Here is an 18,767-nt window from a genome sequence, read left to right on the forward strand (position 1 = left end):
TAATAAGTAAAATAATAAAGGTCACATGATTATGGTAAGTTGGTAACGATAATTTTACTGCTGCTGATAATAATGATGATAATGATTAAAAGGAAGAAGAAGAAGAAGAAGAAGAAAGAAGAGGAGGAGAAGTTGTATTAAGTCAAAGAACAAGAAAAAAAATGATTATGGCAACGATCATTTTGCTACTGAAATGCTTGCTGATAATGATGATGAAAAGAAAGAAGAAGAGGAGAAGGAGGAGGAGGTCTGGCACACTGTCACTCCAACTCAAGTCGCCACAGAGGCCGCTTATAAATAGCTGAGAGAGAGAGAGAGAGAGAGAGAGAGAGAGAGAATACTGTGTCCGAGAAATTCTACTCACGTGGTTTTAAGAACATCTAAAGTCAGTCGGTATTTCCTTTCGTTTTCTTTCCACTTCCTTTCTTTGTTTCTTTTCTTATGGTGTTTTATTTGATTTTTTCTTTCTCACTTTCGCTTTTTCATTCATTTAGTCTTCCTTTCATTCATCGTTTCTTTTTTTTTTTCATTATTCATGCATTCATTTTTGTCCTTTCCTCTTTCCTTCCTTTTCTCTCTCTTTCCTTTTTCCTTATCTATAAAGTTTTCATATTTTAGTTTAGAAGTGTATTCTCTTTTTAATTCTCTCTCTCTCTCTCTCTCTCTCTCTCTCTCTCTCTCTCTCTCTCTCTCTCTCTCTCTCTCTCTCTCTCTCTCATTCGTTTTCCCTTCATTTCCAGTCTCCCTTCTTTTATCCTTTCCCTTACACACACACACACACACACACACACACACACACACATCCCCCCACTTAACCCTCACTCATCCTCCCTCACACTCACTCACTCAGTCACGCACTCTTTCCAACCAATCGCTTCCAGTTACATGTGAGGCACTCCTTCACTCTGTCCTCATCAATCAGAGTGCCACTAAAGGAAAGGCACTCAGGCACTTGTATCACTCAGTCGCCGTGGCCCATGTAAACACACACCCTGGCACTCTTCTCTGTAGTCACCATGGCAACGGGTATAGGCAGGCTGGCACTCAGCAGGCATGGGTGGCACTGTTGTTCATTATGGGTGGCACTACGATTTTGTATTGACTTATATCTGTATCGGTTGGTGTTGCTTGTTTGTTTATTTGTTTGTTTTATCGTGTGGCATCTTTTTCGTTTTTTTATGAGGATCACAGACTCATGTTTTATCGTGTGGCATCTTTTTCGTTTTTTTATGAGGATCACAGACTCATGTTTTATCGTGTGGCATCTTTTTCGTTTTTTTATGAGGATCACAGACTCATGTTTTATCGTGTGGCGTCTTTTTCGTTTTTTTTAATGAGTATAACAAAGACTCGTATCAACATAATGAGTGATGGTAGCATTGTAAAGCCTAAGAAACTCCTACGAAATGCTGATCCGAATGAGAAAAAGGCAACATATTCTGCCGGCCTTTGCTTTAACTAACATCGACAACTCCATCCCACAGTTTTGTTCTCCTTCTCCACCTTGGCATCGTTTTCTATTCCCAGAGTCGTTAGTTTTATCCTCGGTACAAGAACAAGAAAAACTACATGCTGTAAATAAAGTTTTTAATGAGGGGAACAGCATAATTTTCCATCACTTCGAGTTTGATTCAAGGCTGTTCTTCTTCTTTTACCCATCGCTTTACATTCTTACAGGACCGTATTACTAAACATTCCGTCGCCAAAGTTCACCTATTTGACAAGGCTTTCGTAGGAGCTTTGGGCATTTCCAGAAGTAGTTTTATGACCCTGGTGGCAGTCTGACCCTTCTTCTGCACCATGGACCTAAAGAGCCACTCATTAGAACTCGGCTGATTCCCTCTTTAACCTTTAGAAATAGTTAATATGAGGAGCGAAAGAGTCTTATAATACCAACCTAGTAGTGTCGTTAGTTTTATCCCCAACAGAACAAATACAGGTATATGCCCTAAATGGTGCTTTAATGTAAGGGAAACAGCATATTCTTCTACACTTCGTTTGCTTCAAGGCTCCGTGCCACACTGCTATTCTCCGTCTTTATCTTGGCATCGTTTTCCTTTCCCAGGGTCGTTAGTTTTATGATATGTACAAAAAAAAAAAAATACATGCCCTTAATGGTGGGTTTCTTTTTCTTTTTTTCTTTTCTTTTTTAATGTGAGGGGAACATCATATTCTTTCCTTACTTCGTTTCATTCAAGGCTCCATTCCACTGCTATTTTCGATCTCTACCTTGGCTTCGTTTTCCTTTCCTGGGGTCGTTATCTTAACCCCTTGACTGCGGATTTCCTACCAGAAGACATCACCAAGCTACAGGAATGGAACAAAAAGTGGCTGCTACAATTCAATGAAGAAAAATGTGAAGTCCTGCACCTTGAGAGGGGATATCCAGCACACCAATACCACATGGGAAACACTCCACTACCCACCACAGAGGCAGAGAAAGACCTGGGAGTATGTGTTACCAGGCTACCAGTGAAGGTGAAATCCGTGCCAATCGCAGCGAACGGGTTAAGTCCAGTACAGAACAAGAACAACTACATGGTGCTTTCACTGAGAGGAGAGCATCATATATTCTTCTGTTACTCTGGGGTTCATTCAGAGCGCCGTGCCACAATTCTGTTTTACCTCCACCTTGGCATCGTTCTCCTTTCCCAGTCAGCCGTCGCCAGTGTGTGTTCCTGCGTGCGTGGCTGTCCAATACACTCAATACCTTGTTTATTCAGGTGCTTCTTATGACGGACCGCGCGGCACACATTCCCTCGCTCGATAAATGATAATGACGCAGCTGGCTTACGAATTAACCTTGACCCCGTTCTCAGTAACATGTGATAGAAAAACCACAAATTGAGAGGTTGCCCACTTAGCACATTTATCGATAGGAGTACACAAAGCTGCTCAAGTATGTAAGGAGACTGCAAGAGGCCAGTTTGTTTACACTTGGCAGCTCCTGAGAACCAGCTATTAACCTCTGCCCTTGCTATCCATAAATCTATAGGGTTGTATTATAATTCACTTCGTCGCCCAAGCACACATATTTGACAAGGCTTTCGTAGGAGCTGTGGGCCTTTCCAGGGGTAGTTTGAAGACCCTGGTGGTAGATTGACCCTTCTTCTGTACCGTGAACCTAAAGAAACACATATTTGACAAGGCTTTCGTAGGAGTTGTGGGCCTTTCCAGGGGTAGTTTAAAGACCCTGGTGGTAGATTGACCCTTCTTCTGTACCGTGAACCTAAAGAAACATTCATTAGAACCCGACTGACCCCCTCTTTGACCTTTAGAAATAGCTGATGTGAGAAGCGAAGGTGTTTTATAATACCGACCATATTTATAACCTCCATTTGAAACCCTCAGTCGTATTTGCACCATCTACATGACTACTAACTTCTTTCCCTTCGTCCACTTCCCCTATTTGTAAACTAGTTCTCCCGCTCTCCTTAACCTGAATTTATATAACTTTACCCATTGTTTTGCACTTTTTTTTTTTTGCAAGGCCAACACATCAACACAGTGACGGTTTTTCATGGTCGTCTTGGCGTCCTTTACTATAGAGACAGATTACGATTACTCTTGTCTCCTGCCTGAAAGAGCTATAATGGTCTTAAATATGCGGCCAGTTTCACAGTTTGGCACAGCAAGTTTGTAAGCCCCCAAACCAAACACTTTTAAGTGAGCGGCCTTTCAATCGTGTAGGAGACTAAGGTTCATCATCTCCTGTACCATTGTCACCTTGGGAGAAACGACCCCGGAAGAGCTGCCACGGTGTCCATGAGCTGGGGGATCCTTCCTGTAGATCACGAGTTAATTCCACGCGGTTCAACACAGTTTCTTTGTAACTGCCCGAGCCAAACTCTACAATCCCATACAATCTATAACAGTTAGGTTTTCGACCCATCACACACACACAAAAAAAAAAAGATTTATCGCATGGTTTTCTCAAATTTCTTACCTAAAAAGCACTATACAGGGAATATTAATAGTGTTTTAAGAAACGAACCCCAACACATGAACACGATTGTTACTTCTCTGCAGGCCTGGTCTTGTCCGTGTTGGCAACAATATTATATAATACGATTGTAGCTCTCCTGGTTGTCTTGTAGCTTTCCTGGTCTTGTTCGTGGTGACAACAATGTTATATAACTCGATTGTAGCTTTCCTGGTTGACTTGTCCGTGCTGGCAACAATATTACAGAGAATGATGTCAATTAAACTCCTTCGTTATACAATAGTCATTAATAGTGTGTGGCAAAAGGTTCATCAAGGCGGAAGTAACTTTTGTAGGTCACTTTTTCTGTGTTGGCAACAATATTACAGAGACTGATTGCTATTAAACTCCTGCATCATAGTGGCCATTAATACTATTTACGGAAAGTAGGTCATCAACAACCCAGCGGTAGCTTTTATCAGGTCGCTTTGTTTTCCGTGCTGGCAACAGTGTTTAAGAGACTGATGGCTATTATTAACTACAAACCCTTCATTTGCTCTCCATACATATTCTATTATATTTGAATTACACGATAGAATTTTTACGCGGCCCCTTTAGAAAATCTGAACACATGAATCGAGCTGCAAAACCCTCTTGAATACTTACAATACTTACGATTCTTACCGATTTTTTGTTTTAAATTACGCGGCTGGTTCTGGAAATAAATGCGTAAATCGAGATGCAAAACCATTCATTTACGCTATACTTACTTTCTTTTTTTATTAATTCTGATATAACTTTACTGATTTTCATTTTTTATTGAATTTCCTGATATAACTTTACTTATTTTCTTTTTTATTGAATCTCCTGATATAACTTTACTTATTTTCTTTTTTTATTGAATCTCCTGATATAACTTTACTTATTTTCTTTTTTTATTGAATCTCCTGATATAACTTTACTTATTTTCTTTTTTTATTGAATCTCCTGATATAACTTTTATGTAGCCTCTTTAAGAAATCAGTCATAGTAGAAATTGACCACTACTTATATTGCCTTAGTTTTACATATACACCAGTCATCGCAAACCTTACAGATCTTAGGTCGGTATTTTCAAACGCTTACGCCTTTCACATCAACTAGTTCCAAAGGCCGAAAAGAAGATCAATCGGTTCTACTGGGCTCTTTTGGGAGGTGGGATGGGGGGAGGGAGTTAACCCGGTAGCAGCGACGGGCCAAATTCGTGGCTTTCCCGTGTTTCAGCGACGATCCAAATTTGTGCCATGATATAAACCCTCCAAAATAGATGATGCATAAACTGATCGCAAATGCTTTGATATGTACTATGAAATGGTTTGTGCGAGTGGTGATTTTTTCTCATTTTTCTCGCTTAGAAGGACCATTTAGAAACATGGTCCCCGCTGCTGCCGGGTTAATGGTAAAGAAAAAGTCAGACTACCACCGGGGCCATAAAACAACTCATGGAAATACCCAGAAATTCTACGATACCCTTGTGAAGTGTTTGATGGGCGCCGAAACGTTTGAGCATATTGTCCTTATTAATGTCAAACGGCCACGTCCATTTCCTTCCGCGTGCATTCTGGCCCACATGCGAAGTGACACCCTTTGTCATCAGTTCTCCCTTGCAGCCATAAACACTCGTCTTACTGGTGCCAAGAGTGGGTAGGAGACGAGATGGCGACAGTGAGAGAGAGAGAGAGAGAGAGAGAGAGAGAGAGAGAGAGATGGGTGCGTGGTGGTTCCCTCTCTCCCTCCCTCCCTGGCTGGCTCGTTGGTTGGCCGTGTGTGTGTGTGTGTGTGTGTGTGACTCAGCATCTTAGAATTCCTCGATGGGATTCGTTGTCTGGGAGTTGTCATTATCTTCACCTATTCTTATCGTTGTCCTTGTCGTTGATGGTATTACTATTATTATTGCCATTATCTTTATTGTTTTGTATATTCTTTTTAATCTCCCAACAATATTTCATGGTTGTATTTATCTTTCTTATTTTCTTCCTTTTCTTTCCATTTGGTTACTTTATTCTTCTTTTTCTTCCTTCTCCGCCTCCACCTCCTGCTTCTTTCCCCTTCTTCTCTTCTCCTCCTCCATCCTCTGTCAGCAACTCCTCTCCCCCACCTCTATTAATCTTTTTCTTGGGTCCACTTGGTGAAATGTGACATCGCAACACACACACACACACACACACACACACACACACAGATTCAGGAAGTAAGACAGTCTACTTACTTTATCCGCTTCCGTGTTGACCGAGTGACAGTGCTCTCTCTCTCTCTCTCTCTCTCTCTCTCTCTCTCTCTCTCTCATCACTTTCCCTTCTCCCTTCCTTTGCTTTCCCTCTTCGCCCGTTCATTATTTCTCCCTCTACTTCCCCCTTTTCATCACTTTCCCTGTTCTCTCTCTCTCTCTCTCTCTCTCTCTCTCTCTCTCTCTCTCTCTCTCTCTCTCTCTCTTATATACACACACACACACACACACATATCGTAAACAAAGTATGAGTCACACCCCAGTCAGTCGGTATTGGTCAATGTTTACAATCATAGCGAACACGTGTCTGCCTGATGCGTTCCTATTCACTCACTCTTCTGTGCCTCGAAAATACAGGGTGGTAAAGAGGAGGAGGAGGTAGAGAGGTTGTTTTTAGTGGTGGTGATGAGGCGAGGAGGACGGAGGATTTTAAGAAGGAAGAAGAATAAGATGATGATGAGGAGGAGAAGAGAGAGGAAGAATGGGAGGAAAATAAAAAGAAAAAAAATAATGTGGAAGTAAGAGGAGGGTGGAAAATGAAGAGAGAAAGAAAGATAAGGAGGAGGAAAAGAGAATGGAGGAGTAGGAGGTGAAATATTTAAAGTAGAGAAGAAAACAGAATAAAAAGATTAAGAAGATGATGATGATGACGATGAAGAGGAGAAGTAGAAGGAAAAATGACGGAATATATAAGTGAACGAGGTAAAAAAAAAACATGAAGTATATAATCTAGGAAAGGGAGGAGGAAGAAAAAAGAAAAGATGAGGAAAAAAGAAGTTGAGGGAGGAAAGCAGGAAGATATAAAAATGAAGAAAACAGGAATGGAAATGAAGAAAAATAAAAAGAGGAGGAGGAGGAGAAGCTGGATATACAGGTCGGTGTGTGTGTGTGTGTGTGTGTGTGTGTGTGTGTGTGTGTAACGAGGAAGAAGAGTCGTTGTGGTGTTCCACTTAAGTTAATCTTCATCAGTTAAAGAAGGATATTGTTTTCTCTTGTTGTTGTTGTTAGGAGGAAAGTGTTATGTAAGGGAGATGAGTGAGATAAGGTCATGAGTATTAGCCGATTTATTTCTCATAGTTTGTTTATTCTTTTGATTAATCCAACCCCCCGAGTCTGCCTGTTTGTTATTCAGTCTGTCTTTCGTCTTTGTAATTTAATCGGGTCTTGCGTCTGGTTGCATATTATTGAAATTGCTCCATCTTCTGTCTGTTGTTCTCATGATTGCGTATGTCTGTGAGTGTCGTTCAAGTTGGGTTTCGTTCTTCGTTTCTCTATAATCTATATATTGGCTGTGTGTGTGTGTGTGTTAATTTGTTTTCTGCTGTATGTTTGTGGTTTTCTCTATCATCATCCACCTCCATCTCCTCTATCACCACTATTCCCTCCTCCTCCACCCTATCATTATCATAATCACCACCACCACCACCATCACCCACCTCAACGTCTTCCACCACCACTATTCCCTCCTCCTCCTCCTTCCTATCATTATCATCATCATCATCAACCCCCACCCCCACTATCTCTACCACAACTACTACTACTACCACCCTCATCACCTCTCCTACCGTCACTTTCATAACCAACCTCAACATCAACACCACCCTATCATCATCATCATCACTGTTCCTCATCATAAGTCAGCATCTTCCGCCCTTTGTGTCAGGTGCTGTCTTGGCCCCTCCTTCAAGGGTTTTTCCCGCCAAGTAAACCGTCGTGAAGGGTTGAGGGGGAGGGGTAAGGGTTGCTAAGGCTGGCTGGCTAACTGACACACACACACACACACACACACACACACACACTTAAACCTTCATAGTCATAGTTGTGTGTTTCTTGTGTGCAGTTTCTCTCATATATATTGATTTTAATCTCTCAAGGTCTCTCTCTCTCTCTCTCTCTCTCTCTCTCTCTCTCTCTCTCTCTCTCTCATATTTCACCCGTATACGATTTTTTTTTTTTTTCAACGCGCAAAAGTCTATCATCCCTTATCAATATCTCATAATACTGCGCACAATATTTCCTCAGCGTGTTCGATAATTTATCACTGCACAACACTCTATATCACACCGACGTACCACAGACAGTATAAAGCTTGGAGGAAGAATGTATTTTCCTCCAAGGTATAAAGGTTCAGTCAGTGTTGCCAAGGATGGGGAAGGAGGAAGGGAGGGGAGAGAAGGTCTGACTCACGCCTTACTTCCCTTCGTTTTCCGTTGGCTGTTGTTTTTATTGAAGCGTTTTCGTTGAAGTCATTTCTTACACCCACCTCTGGCTTCTCCCTCTCATTTCCCAGAGAGAAGAGAAAGGGAGACGGGGGGGCAGATATTCTGCCAGATTCTCCTAATAGCACCTTTAACCTCCGATTCCTCCTTAAAATCTTAATTATTTTATATATACACAGAGGTTCGCAGACTGGCAGCGCGGCGTCTGGAGTCTGACGAAGGCCGTGGTCTGACTCAATTTTGTGGTCGGTGACTGTGTTCATGAGCTCATTTTACTGTTTCAAAACTTTAGAACGGTGCTGTACCCAGTTACGTCAAGAAGGTATTTATCAGTGAAAAATGTTCATGAATGTATTCATAAATACTTTCAAGAAGTATTTGTATTTGTATTCGAATTTAAATTATTTCAGTGTGTTGGAATTTGAAGTATTCGTATTCGTAATCGAATACACAAATCTTGTATCAACTCCATCCATGATAGCTACAGCCTACATCTATGTCTGCGCTAAGTGTTCCCTGAGTGTAGAAACCGTGCCGTGTGTTTCAGTCTCGGCCGCAGCACCGTCCGTTCACTGGATTTTTTTTTTTTTGAGAGAGAGAGAGAGCGTTTTTACGCTTTGCTCTTTTATGCTGAAGATCGAAGCGCGGCCTTGCCAAGAAACCCAAACACGGCTGTTAACATGAGCAAATGATATTCTTGAGATGACCCAGTTTTGGGTTATGCATTGCCTTCACGACCTGGTTACCAAACTTTGTTTTACTCCGTAAAGCGAATGACTTCCCAGTCCAGTATTTATTAATTCGTCCGTTGAGGTAGTGACCCAGTGAACAGGAGTCCCGCCACCCGGTAAACGAGTCCTGCGACCCAGTAAGCATCAGTTCTGTGACCCACTCCATGAAGATCCCTGATCGTAGCTGTTATGCCCACGGAGACCTATTTGTTCTTGGCACTTTTTTTATCGTAGAGCTCGTATATGCATAGACCCCCAACACAGCTAATAATCTAAACCGTTATGTCAACAGAGATCCATTCCCAGACATGATCAGCAGAGGATGAACAAGCAGTGACCTACGTTCTTGAAGCTGTGCTCGCTCAGCCCAGCCCAGCCCAGCAGCCCCCACACACTCGTGCTTGGCTCTCCTATTTCAGCCTTGGCCAGCGGACAGCGCAGCACACAAGGGTCACTGTGACCACACGAGCCTTGGGGCATATTATCGCTTCTCTGCAACAGCTGCCAAGACTTGTTTGTCGTGGTACAGCGTCAGGGAGTTTCTGGTGCAACACAGTGATCATCCACGGCAAGGCCGTCAGTGTTTACGTGCGTGCTGCTCGTGGCAATGAGGCAAGACCTGCGCGCGTGGCTGCCGCTGCCGCCTTGGCTTGCAGAAACAGGTCACGATGCAGACCAGCGAGGACCGCGACCTGCCAGGCTGGGCAGGTTGCGTCGCGGGGTTCAGGTCGACCGATGGTCTTGGAGATGAAATTTCAATCCTTGACGTGACGCCACAACACCGGCCGGCACCACAATGAGGACAGTGCCGCTGCTAACCAGTCAGCCATCGGCCAGTCTGTAGCTGAGCAAGCCGCATAACCAACCATTGGTGGAATGTTATGTAGCCAGCCAGTGACCCCCCAGCAGCTAACTAAGCCATCCAGGAGCTGAATAAAGAAGCAGTGGGTTAATAAGCCAGACACTGGTTGGCTAGGACAATGATCTTGAACCAAGTTTGGGTATGTGTATCACCCTCACGCACCGTTTTTTTTTTTTTTTTTTTTTTTTTCCGTGCACGTATAGTAATGGCTTCTCCGTCAAGTATTTATAATTTGCGGCGAACCAGTAAGTCGAGTCTTGCGACCCAGCGCTGCACCAGTTGTGACCCGCGCTGAGCTGGTCAGTGAATGGGCCAGCCATCGGCCGGCCAGCAGGTGAATATGTCAGCAAAGATTAAGCAGCTTGTTATGTCAGGGCCAGGCAGGCAGCTAGCGGAGCGGCGCCGACCCTCGCTCCACTGACCCACGCTGCCGGCGACGCTGAGTCTCCCCTCGTCGCCGCTGCTGCTGTGGGACGGGGTAGAAGAAGGTGGTGCAGCAGCAGCAGGAGGGGGGAGCGGGCGGGGGCGGCTGACCTCCAAAGCCTCGGCCTGCTGGATCAATACTCCACACAAAACCTCGCCGTCAGTCCGCCCTCAGGCCCCGGGCGTAGGCTGCTGCTGCCGCCACAGATGATGTGTTGATGTGGTGATGATAGTTGTGGCGATGACAATGCCGGCGAGGGTGAGGGAGAAAGGCGCTGCTACATAATGCTGATCTTTGCATAATGGTGATAGTGGTGGTGGTGGTAGTGAGGATGATAAGAGAACTTAGCATAATAAAGGATATCCCTTCCACGCTGATTTATGCCGCTCACCACTACCCTCACAACCACCACCAACACCACCACCATTATTATCATCACCCTCACTATCACCATCACCACGTGCTAACCAGGTGACAACCACGTGAGGATGAATGACTCACACACACACACACACACACACAGGAACCCCATAGCGACCTCTGACTCTCTGAGATGCAAGTCTTAGTTGAGTGTGCAGTGGGTTACTAGGGAGGCGAAGGGAGGTGAGGATAGGGAGGCAGGGAAGAGGTGATGCGGCACTGTGGCCCTTGTGTGTGTGTGTGTGTGTGTGTCTGTGTGTGTGTGTGTTACCATGCTCGGTGTGGCTCTAAGGCTTCATTATAACCCTCATGTATGTGATGTGGCTACGTGTGATTTGCATGTGGTAGTGTGGGTGTCCTCGTCATCAACGTTTGGCATTCGTAACCTGAACTAATGACTTGTGGTGTGGCTCTCACGCACTGTTGAAAAGAATGTGTGGTGCGGCTCGTGACGTCGATGTGTGACTGTATGGTGTAACTGTGAATGAGCGTGATACTATGGCACTATTAGCTGATAGATATAGAACCTGAAGAAACACTCATTAGAACCCTCTTTGACCTTTAGAAATAGATGACTTCCATAGACTCTGGTTTTGTTCATTGGCACTATACAACCGAGACTCTGGTTTTGTTCATTGGCACTATACAACCGAGACTCTGGTTTTGTTCATTGGCACTATACAACCGGACCTGTAATGTGGCTTGTAATGTGGTAGTGTGACTTTGTATTGTGTGGCATTGTTGTAACTGTGAATGAGCGTGATACTGTGGCACTCTTAGCTGATACATAGGTACTTTGGTTTGGCTCATTGGCACTATACAACCGGATCTGTGATGGGGCTCGTGTGGCCGTGATGGTCCCTAGGTGCCACGCAAACAGGCCCGTGATGTGGCTCGGGATGTGATTCTATGACCGCATGGGGTGTGGCTTTGTATGCGGCTCTGTGAAGGGTCAATTTAGCGTGGCACTCATTAATAACACATAGACGCGGCGGTGATTCCTAGGTGCCATGTAAACAGGCCTGTGATGTGACTGGGAATGTGGCACTGTGACCTTGCGTGATGACATGTGGCACCGGGGATGTGTAATTGATGATAATGTGGCATTCATCGGTGTATAAATTTTGTGTGGTTCCTTGGCACTGAGTAAACGCTTGTGAAAAGAAAAGAACGAGAAAAGTGATGATGATGATGAGGAGGAGGAAGAAGGAGAAGAAGAAGAAGAAGAAGAAGAAGAAGAGGAGGAGGAGGAGGAGGAGAAGGGAAGAAAAAGAGGACTGTATATTATTAGTGTGGCACTCATATAAAGAAGTTATATTTTTCGGGCATAATATCAACGACCTTGTAAGCAGAAAAGAATAAGGAAAAGGAGGAGGAGAAGGAGACGAACGAGAAAATGAGGAAGAAGAGAGGAGGAGGAGAAGGGGTCTCTCTCTCTCTCTCTCTCTCTCTCTCTCTCTCTCTCTCTCTCTCTCTCTCTCTCTCTCTCTCTCTCTCTCACAATGCCTGTAACGTTACCCACTGGCACTGTCGCCCCAAAATGTGGCCCTCGCGTGGCCCTGATAATGGCTGTAAAGGGGAGAGGGAGGGACAGATATGGATGGGGGGGGGGGGGCTGGCGGACATGAGGGAAGGAAGGATAGGATAGTGCCGGAAGGAGAGGAAGGGGTGAGGCAAGGAGGGTGAGGATCATGGAGGATGCTTGGGTTGGGGAGGGGCCGGCGTGGAAGGAAAGGAAGGAAGGGTTAGGGGAAGGGAAGGGAAGGGAAACAACGGTTGAAAGAAATATGGAAAGGGGTGGAATATAGACAGCGAAAGAAAAGGAAAGGAAACAAGAAGAGGAATGGAAAGGTAAATGAAGGAAAAGAGGAAATAAGCAAGGATAGGGGGAAGCATGGACAGCGAAAGGGAATGTACAGAGAAATGAAAGCGGTGAAAACAAAAACAGTGAAGGGCAACGAAGGACTGGAAAAGTAAAGGAAGGAAAAGAAAAGAAAGGAAGGAGAGAAGGGAGGCAAGGATACAGATGATTTTGAAGAGGCTGGCTCCCCCCCCTCTCTTGCCTTCCTCCATTTTCTCTCCCTTTCTTCCTCCTCCAGTTCTTCGTCCTCTTTGCACCCTTTCTTTCCTCCCTTTCTCCCATTCCCTCTCTCTTCCTCTCCCTCCATTCCTTTTCTCCCTATGTTTCTCTCCTCATCTTCCTCTGGCTCTCCCTTTCTCTTCCACTCTCCCTGCCTCCCTTTATATCTCCCCTCTCCTCCTCTCCTGTTCCTGTCCTCTCTCCCTTTCTCCCCCTCCCTTCCTCCCCCTCTCCCTCCCTTCCCCTCTTTCCCTCTCTCCCTCCCTCCCCCTCTCTCCCTCCCTCAAAGCTGGCCCATCGATCGCTCCTCTTTATCTCTCTTGTCCTTCAGTTTACACTCTCTCTCTCTCTCTCTCTCTCTCTCTCTCTCTCTCTCTCCTTTTTCTTCTTTCTCATCCTCATCCTACTTCTACTACTAGTAACTACTACTACTATTGCTACTACCACTACTACTACTGCCACTACTACTACTGCCACTACTACTACTGCCACTACTACTACCACTACTACTACTGCCACTACTACTACCACTACTACTACCACTACTACTACTACTACTACTACTACTACTTAACCCACACACACACATAATCATGCTTGACTACTACTACTACCACCACCACCACCACCACCACCAAACAAGCATGCAGTAGTAATTGTAGACTTCAAATGCCCTAACATTGGCTGGGACACGCTCAACAGACTCATGGTGGAGGACACACTATTCACCCAGATTATTGCCCAGCCGACGCGAGGAAACTATATACTGACAGGTCTGGTATTGGGGACTGACCTTGACCTTATACGCGACGGGTGGGGAAAAAGTAGATAATTGCGATCATCACCTCATTCGTGCCAGTATTCAGGGCCTTATTCTCAAATATTTCGAGGTTTACACACCCACGCATTGTAAGGATTTCGTAGAGGTTGTGGGTATTTCCATAGGTAGTTTTATAAGCCCCGTGATAGTTTGACAAAGCTTCTTCACCGTGAACGGGATAAATATTGAGAACCCGACTCATCTCCTTTGTGACCTTTGGATTTATTTATTTATTTATATATTTATTTATTTTTATTCATTTATTTATTTGGATTTTTTTTTTTTTTTTTTTTTTTGTGTGTGTGTGTGTGTGTGTGTGTGTGTGTGTGTGTGCGCGAGACCTGGAAGTGTTTAAGAATACGGCCTTTGATTACATGCAAGTCCCCCCCGCCGCTACAAGTTGACAGTTTTGTGACATCGGCGAGTGGCTTTATTTACCCACATTCTGCCCTGAGGACCACCTGTCAACCCGAACTCTCGATTAACTCTCCAAAGTGGATCAAGAATAAGCTCCGGGTGACACCATGAACCAAGCAAAATGGCGCCACCTTAAAACACTTGCCTGCGCCGTGACGGGCTCGGGCCAACTAGCAGACCACACCAAGAAAGCCTATACCGCCGCCATAGGCCTAAACATGAAGAAAAAAAAAAGAATATTGACAACACACGACCAAGACTACGAAACTACGTGGATGAATTTGACACCTTTGAAGTTCTTAGGCAACCTAGTTTTTGTTGCCTGCTCTTCCGTGTTGCCGTGTTTCCTCCCCACCCTGCTCTTAGCCACCGAAGCGAGGTCGTCCGAGGTTGGCAACGTGAAAGTAAGGAAGCTGGAAGGACATTGAGTATTACAGGGGGTACGCTCTCTCTCTCTCTCTCTCTCTCTCTCTCTCTCTCTCTCTCTCTCTCTCTCTCTCTCTCTCTCTCTCTCTCTCTCTCTCTCTCTCTCATTTCTTATTCCTCTTCCATCAGTGCCTCCTCCTCCTCCTCCTCCTCCTTTTTCTTTGCCATCTCCATTCCATGCACGCAACACCTCCCCTTCCTCCTCCTCCTCCTCCTCCTCCTCCTCCTCTTCTTCCTCCTCCTCCTCCTCCTCCTCCTCCTCCTCCTCCTCCCACTGCTTTTTCATCTCCATTTCAAGCACGACTCCTTCATCTCCTCCCTTATCTCCTCCACCTCCTCCTCCTCCTCCTGCCTCCTTCCCCCTTCCCCCTCCACCTCTCCCATTGTCTCCTCCTCCTCCTCCTCAGTAATCTATTATCTTGTTTGGGTCATTTCTTTTCTTGCTCCAGTTTTTCTTTTTTATTCTTTATTTTTCGGTCTAATTTTCCTCTCTCTCTCTCTCTCTCTCTCTCTCTCTCTCTCTCTCTCTCTCTCTCTCTCTCTCTCTCTCTCTCTCTCTCTCTCTCTCTCTCTCTCTCTCTCTCTCTCTCTCTCATCCTCCTCATTTTCCTCATTTATTCCTTAACTCTTCTATCCCCTTTTTGTTCCTCTCTTCTTTCTTTTTTTTCTCCTTTTTTTACTGTCCCCGATTTTCTTACTCCATTTTTTCCCTAATTCTTTTTTTCTTCATTCTTTTGATCTTATGTTCCGTTATTTCTCCCTCCCTTCTCTCCTCCCTTCTTCCTTCGTGTGTAGTTTTCTTTATTTCCTTCCTTCCTTCCTCCCTTCTTTATCCTTTCTTGCTTGCTTTCCTTCTTTCCTTCCATCCTGTGTAGTTTTCCTTATTTCCTTCCTTCCTTCCTCCCTTCTGTATCCTTTTTTGCTTGCTTTCCTTCTTTCCTTCCTTCCTTTCATTGACAATCCTTTCTTCCCCTCCCTTTTCTCCCCTTCCCCTCCCCTCCCCTCCCCTCCCCTTCCCTGTAATTTTCACCTCCATCTCCGTCCTTTCACTCCCTCCCTTCCCTTGACCCTCTCTTATCTCCCCTTACTTCCCTCCCTTTCCCCTTCTTCCTCTCTCCTTCTCTCCCCTCCCTTCCTCCAGTCTGTATACCTCCCTTCTTGCTCTCCCTTTTTCATTTACTCCATTCTTCCTTCTCTCTCTCTCTCTCTCTCTCTCTCTCTCTCTCTCTCTCTCTCTCTCTCTCTCTCTCTCTCTCTCTCTCTCTCTCTCTCGTGGCGCATTAACCTATTTTAAAATTTCTGGAAGTGAAGTGTTTTATAGTTGCGGGCAAGAGAGAGAGAGAGAGAGAGAGAGAGATTTCTTCCTTCCTTCTTTCTATTGATTTTGTCTCAGTCTTCGTTCACTCCAATTTTTTATTATTATCATCTTATCATCATTATCTATAGACATTTTTTGTGTGGGGGAGAGAGATAAAGAGAAAGATTATAACTATTGATGTCATCTGTCCCTTCTTCCCTCTTCCTCCGGCTCTGTCCTTACTATTCCCTGCTTCCCTCCTTCTATCCTTGCTATTCCCTCCTTCCCTCCTTCTCTCCCTACCTATCTTCGCTGTTTCCCTCCTTGTCTTAACTATCCCTTCCTATCCTCCCTTGTCTCCTTATCTGCACCTATCCCTTCCTCTATCCCTCCCTGTCTTAACTATCCCTTCCTATCCTCCCTTGTCTCCTTATCTGCACCTATCCCTTCCTCTATCCCTCCCTGTCTTAACTATCCCTTCCTATCCTCCCTTGTCTCCTTATCTGCACACTAACCCTTCCTCTATCCCTCTCCCTCCCTCCCTGTCCTATACCTCCATCCCTCTCCCTCCATCCCTCCCTCTCTCCGCTGGGCACGTTTTATCTATCACACTCAGCTAATGACAAAGGGAGATATCGCGTGGCCACCTTATATCTCCCATATCAGCAGGAGGAAGAGCAGCGATGTGGACAAAGGGTGTTTCTTGCATACTAATATTGATTTCTGGGGCGAGGGTCGGGAAGAGGGGGCATCTCAAGGGCGAAGGTGGATTATGTAAAGAGAGAGAGAGAGAGAGAGAGAGAGAGAGAGAGTTACCGTGTGTGATAAATTGAACTGATGACAAAGTTTTTTTTTTTCCTACTTCAAGTTTTTATTCCTTCTCCCATTTACTCTTATTCCTCCTTTTCCTCACATGTTTCTTATCTTTTTTTTTCTCCTTTTAAGATAAGATGTATATGGAAAGATTATCACTGTTTGTTGTTGTTATTGTTGTTATTATTATTATTATTATTATTATTATTATATTGTCATTGCTACCACTACCCCTACTACTACTACTACTACTACCACCACTACCACTACTGTTATTTTATTTATTTTATTTATTTTTTATTTATTTATTTTTTTTTTTTTGAAAGGGAGGTACGGAATAAAAGATGAGGGGGAGCAATTACGTTTTTTATTGCTATCATCCATCACTGTTATTATCATTGTTGCCATTACCGGTGCTATTACTGCCGCTGCTGCTACTATTACCGTGGCAGCCACAGTAGTAATTATCATGCCACACGTAGCGACTCCCCTTGCAGCCAACCATTGCTACAAGTTATATCATTTATTTGTTTGGCTAGGCTGGGTTAGGTTAGGTTACTGACATGAACACCCCCGCTAAGGTAGTACCACTGTTGCTACTACTACTACTACTACTACTACTACTACTACTACTACTACTACTACTACTACCACCACCACTACTACTACTACCACTACTACTACTACTACTACTACCACTACCAACTCAACACACTACTACTACTACTACTACTACTACTACTACTACTACTACTACTACTACTACCACTACCAACTCAACACTACTCCTATTGCCCATCACCAACATTACCACCGTCATTACCACTGTCACCACCACGACCACCACGTCTGTCACCATCACTCATATTCTGTCACTCATTGCTGCCACTGCTGTTGTTGTTTCTTACTGTTCTTGATATAGAAAAAAATTGTCAACTATTACCACTACTACTACTACTACTACTTTTTTTTTCTACTACTACTACTACTACTACTACTATTACTACCACTTTTGCTATTGTTTTCTGTTGTTGCTGCTGTTGATAATTTTACAATCACTTCAACAGTTTCAGATGCTAGACTTATAATCATTTCCACAACTGCTACTAGCCTATTACTATTATTACTATTACTGCTATTGATGCTGAAGTTAGTGTTTGTTACTATTGACATAACCACCATCGCCCTCATCGTCATAAAGCAGACATGAATGTACTTATCATAACACCCACATACTGTCCTCTATTCCCTCCTCCCTCACCTTACCTCCCTCTATCCCTCCCTCTGTTCTCACTATCTCTCCTTCCATGGAGGTATTGATTATCTGTCCTCACCCTGACCTCGGTTTATCTGGACCTGATTCATCATAGCCCAACTCATAAACAGACCTGACTCTCCTTGTTAACTATGTGACCTTACCCCAACCCCACCTCTAAGACAGGGGTCAAACATGCATGCCAACGTAGCCAAGTACTTCCATGACGTGTTTGGTCACTACCCGTCAATCGCTGACTAATCCTACAAAAAGATGGCTGACTGACAGTTCGCTGGCGTCACCCCGAGCGCCTCACTCCATGCCTCCCTCCCTCTCTTCATTATTTCCCTCTGTCCCTCCCTCCCTCCACACCCTGTCTCCCTATCTCTTCTCACTATCCCTTCCTTTCTATCCTTCTCTCTTTCCCTCCCTCCCTGTCCTCACTATCCCTCCCTCCCTCTATCCCTCCCTTCCCTAACTCTCCCTCCCTACTCCCCCTGTCTTCTTATCTGCATAGTCCCTTCCTCTATTCCTCCCTCCCTCCCTGCTTTCACTATCCCTCCCTCCCTTCCCTAAGTATCCCTCCCTACTCCCCCCTGTCTTCTTATCTGCACTATCCCTTCCTCTATTCCTCCCTCCCTCGCTGCCTTCACTATCCCTCCCTCCCTGTCCTTATACCTCCATCACCCTCCCTCCCCCCCGCTGGGCATGTCACAAACACCACTTATAAGTCATAACTCCCCCACTTATCTACACTGTCAGCTTGTATCTTTGCGTAACCCTTCCTCCCTCCCTGCTTACCTTCGTACCTCCCT

General features: G+C 44.6%; 1 protein-coding gene and 1 long non-coding RNA gene across 4 annotated transcripts in view; one reads left to right on the forward strand and one right to left on the reverse strand.

Annotated features, from left to right (window-relative positions):
* The window catches only part of LOC127004082 (uncharacterized), a 101,845-nt gene that overhangs the window by 53,320 nt on the left and 29,758 nt on the right, over window positions 1-18,767 (forward strand). The gene's annotated exons all lie outside the window — the stretch shown is intronic.
* On the reverse strand, window positions 1,248-6,327 carry LOC127004084 (uncharacterized). Its single transcript, XR_007757615.1, has 2 exons — window positions 3,230-6,327; window positions 1,248-3,124 (listed from the first exon to the last, which is right to left on the reverse strand). It is a non-coding gene; the product is annotated as an uncharacterized LOC127004084 (long non-coding RNA).

The sequence above is a fragment of the Eriocheir sinensis genome, chromosome 27, assembly GCF_024679095.1.
Source record: "Eriocheir sinensis breed Jianghai 21 chromosome 27, ASM2467909v1, whole genome shotgun sequence".
NCBI lineage: Eukaryota > Metazoa > Arthropoda > Malacostraca > Decapoda > Varunidae > Eriocheir > Eriocheir sinensis.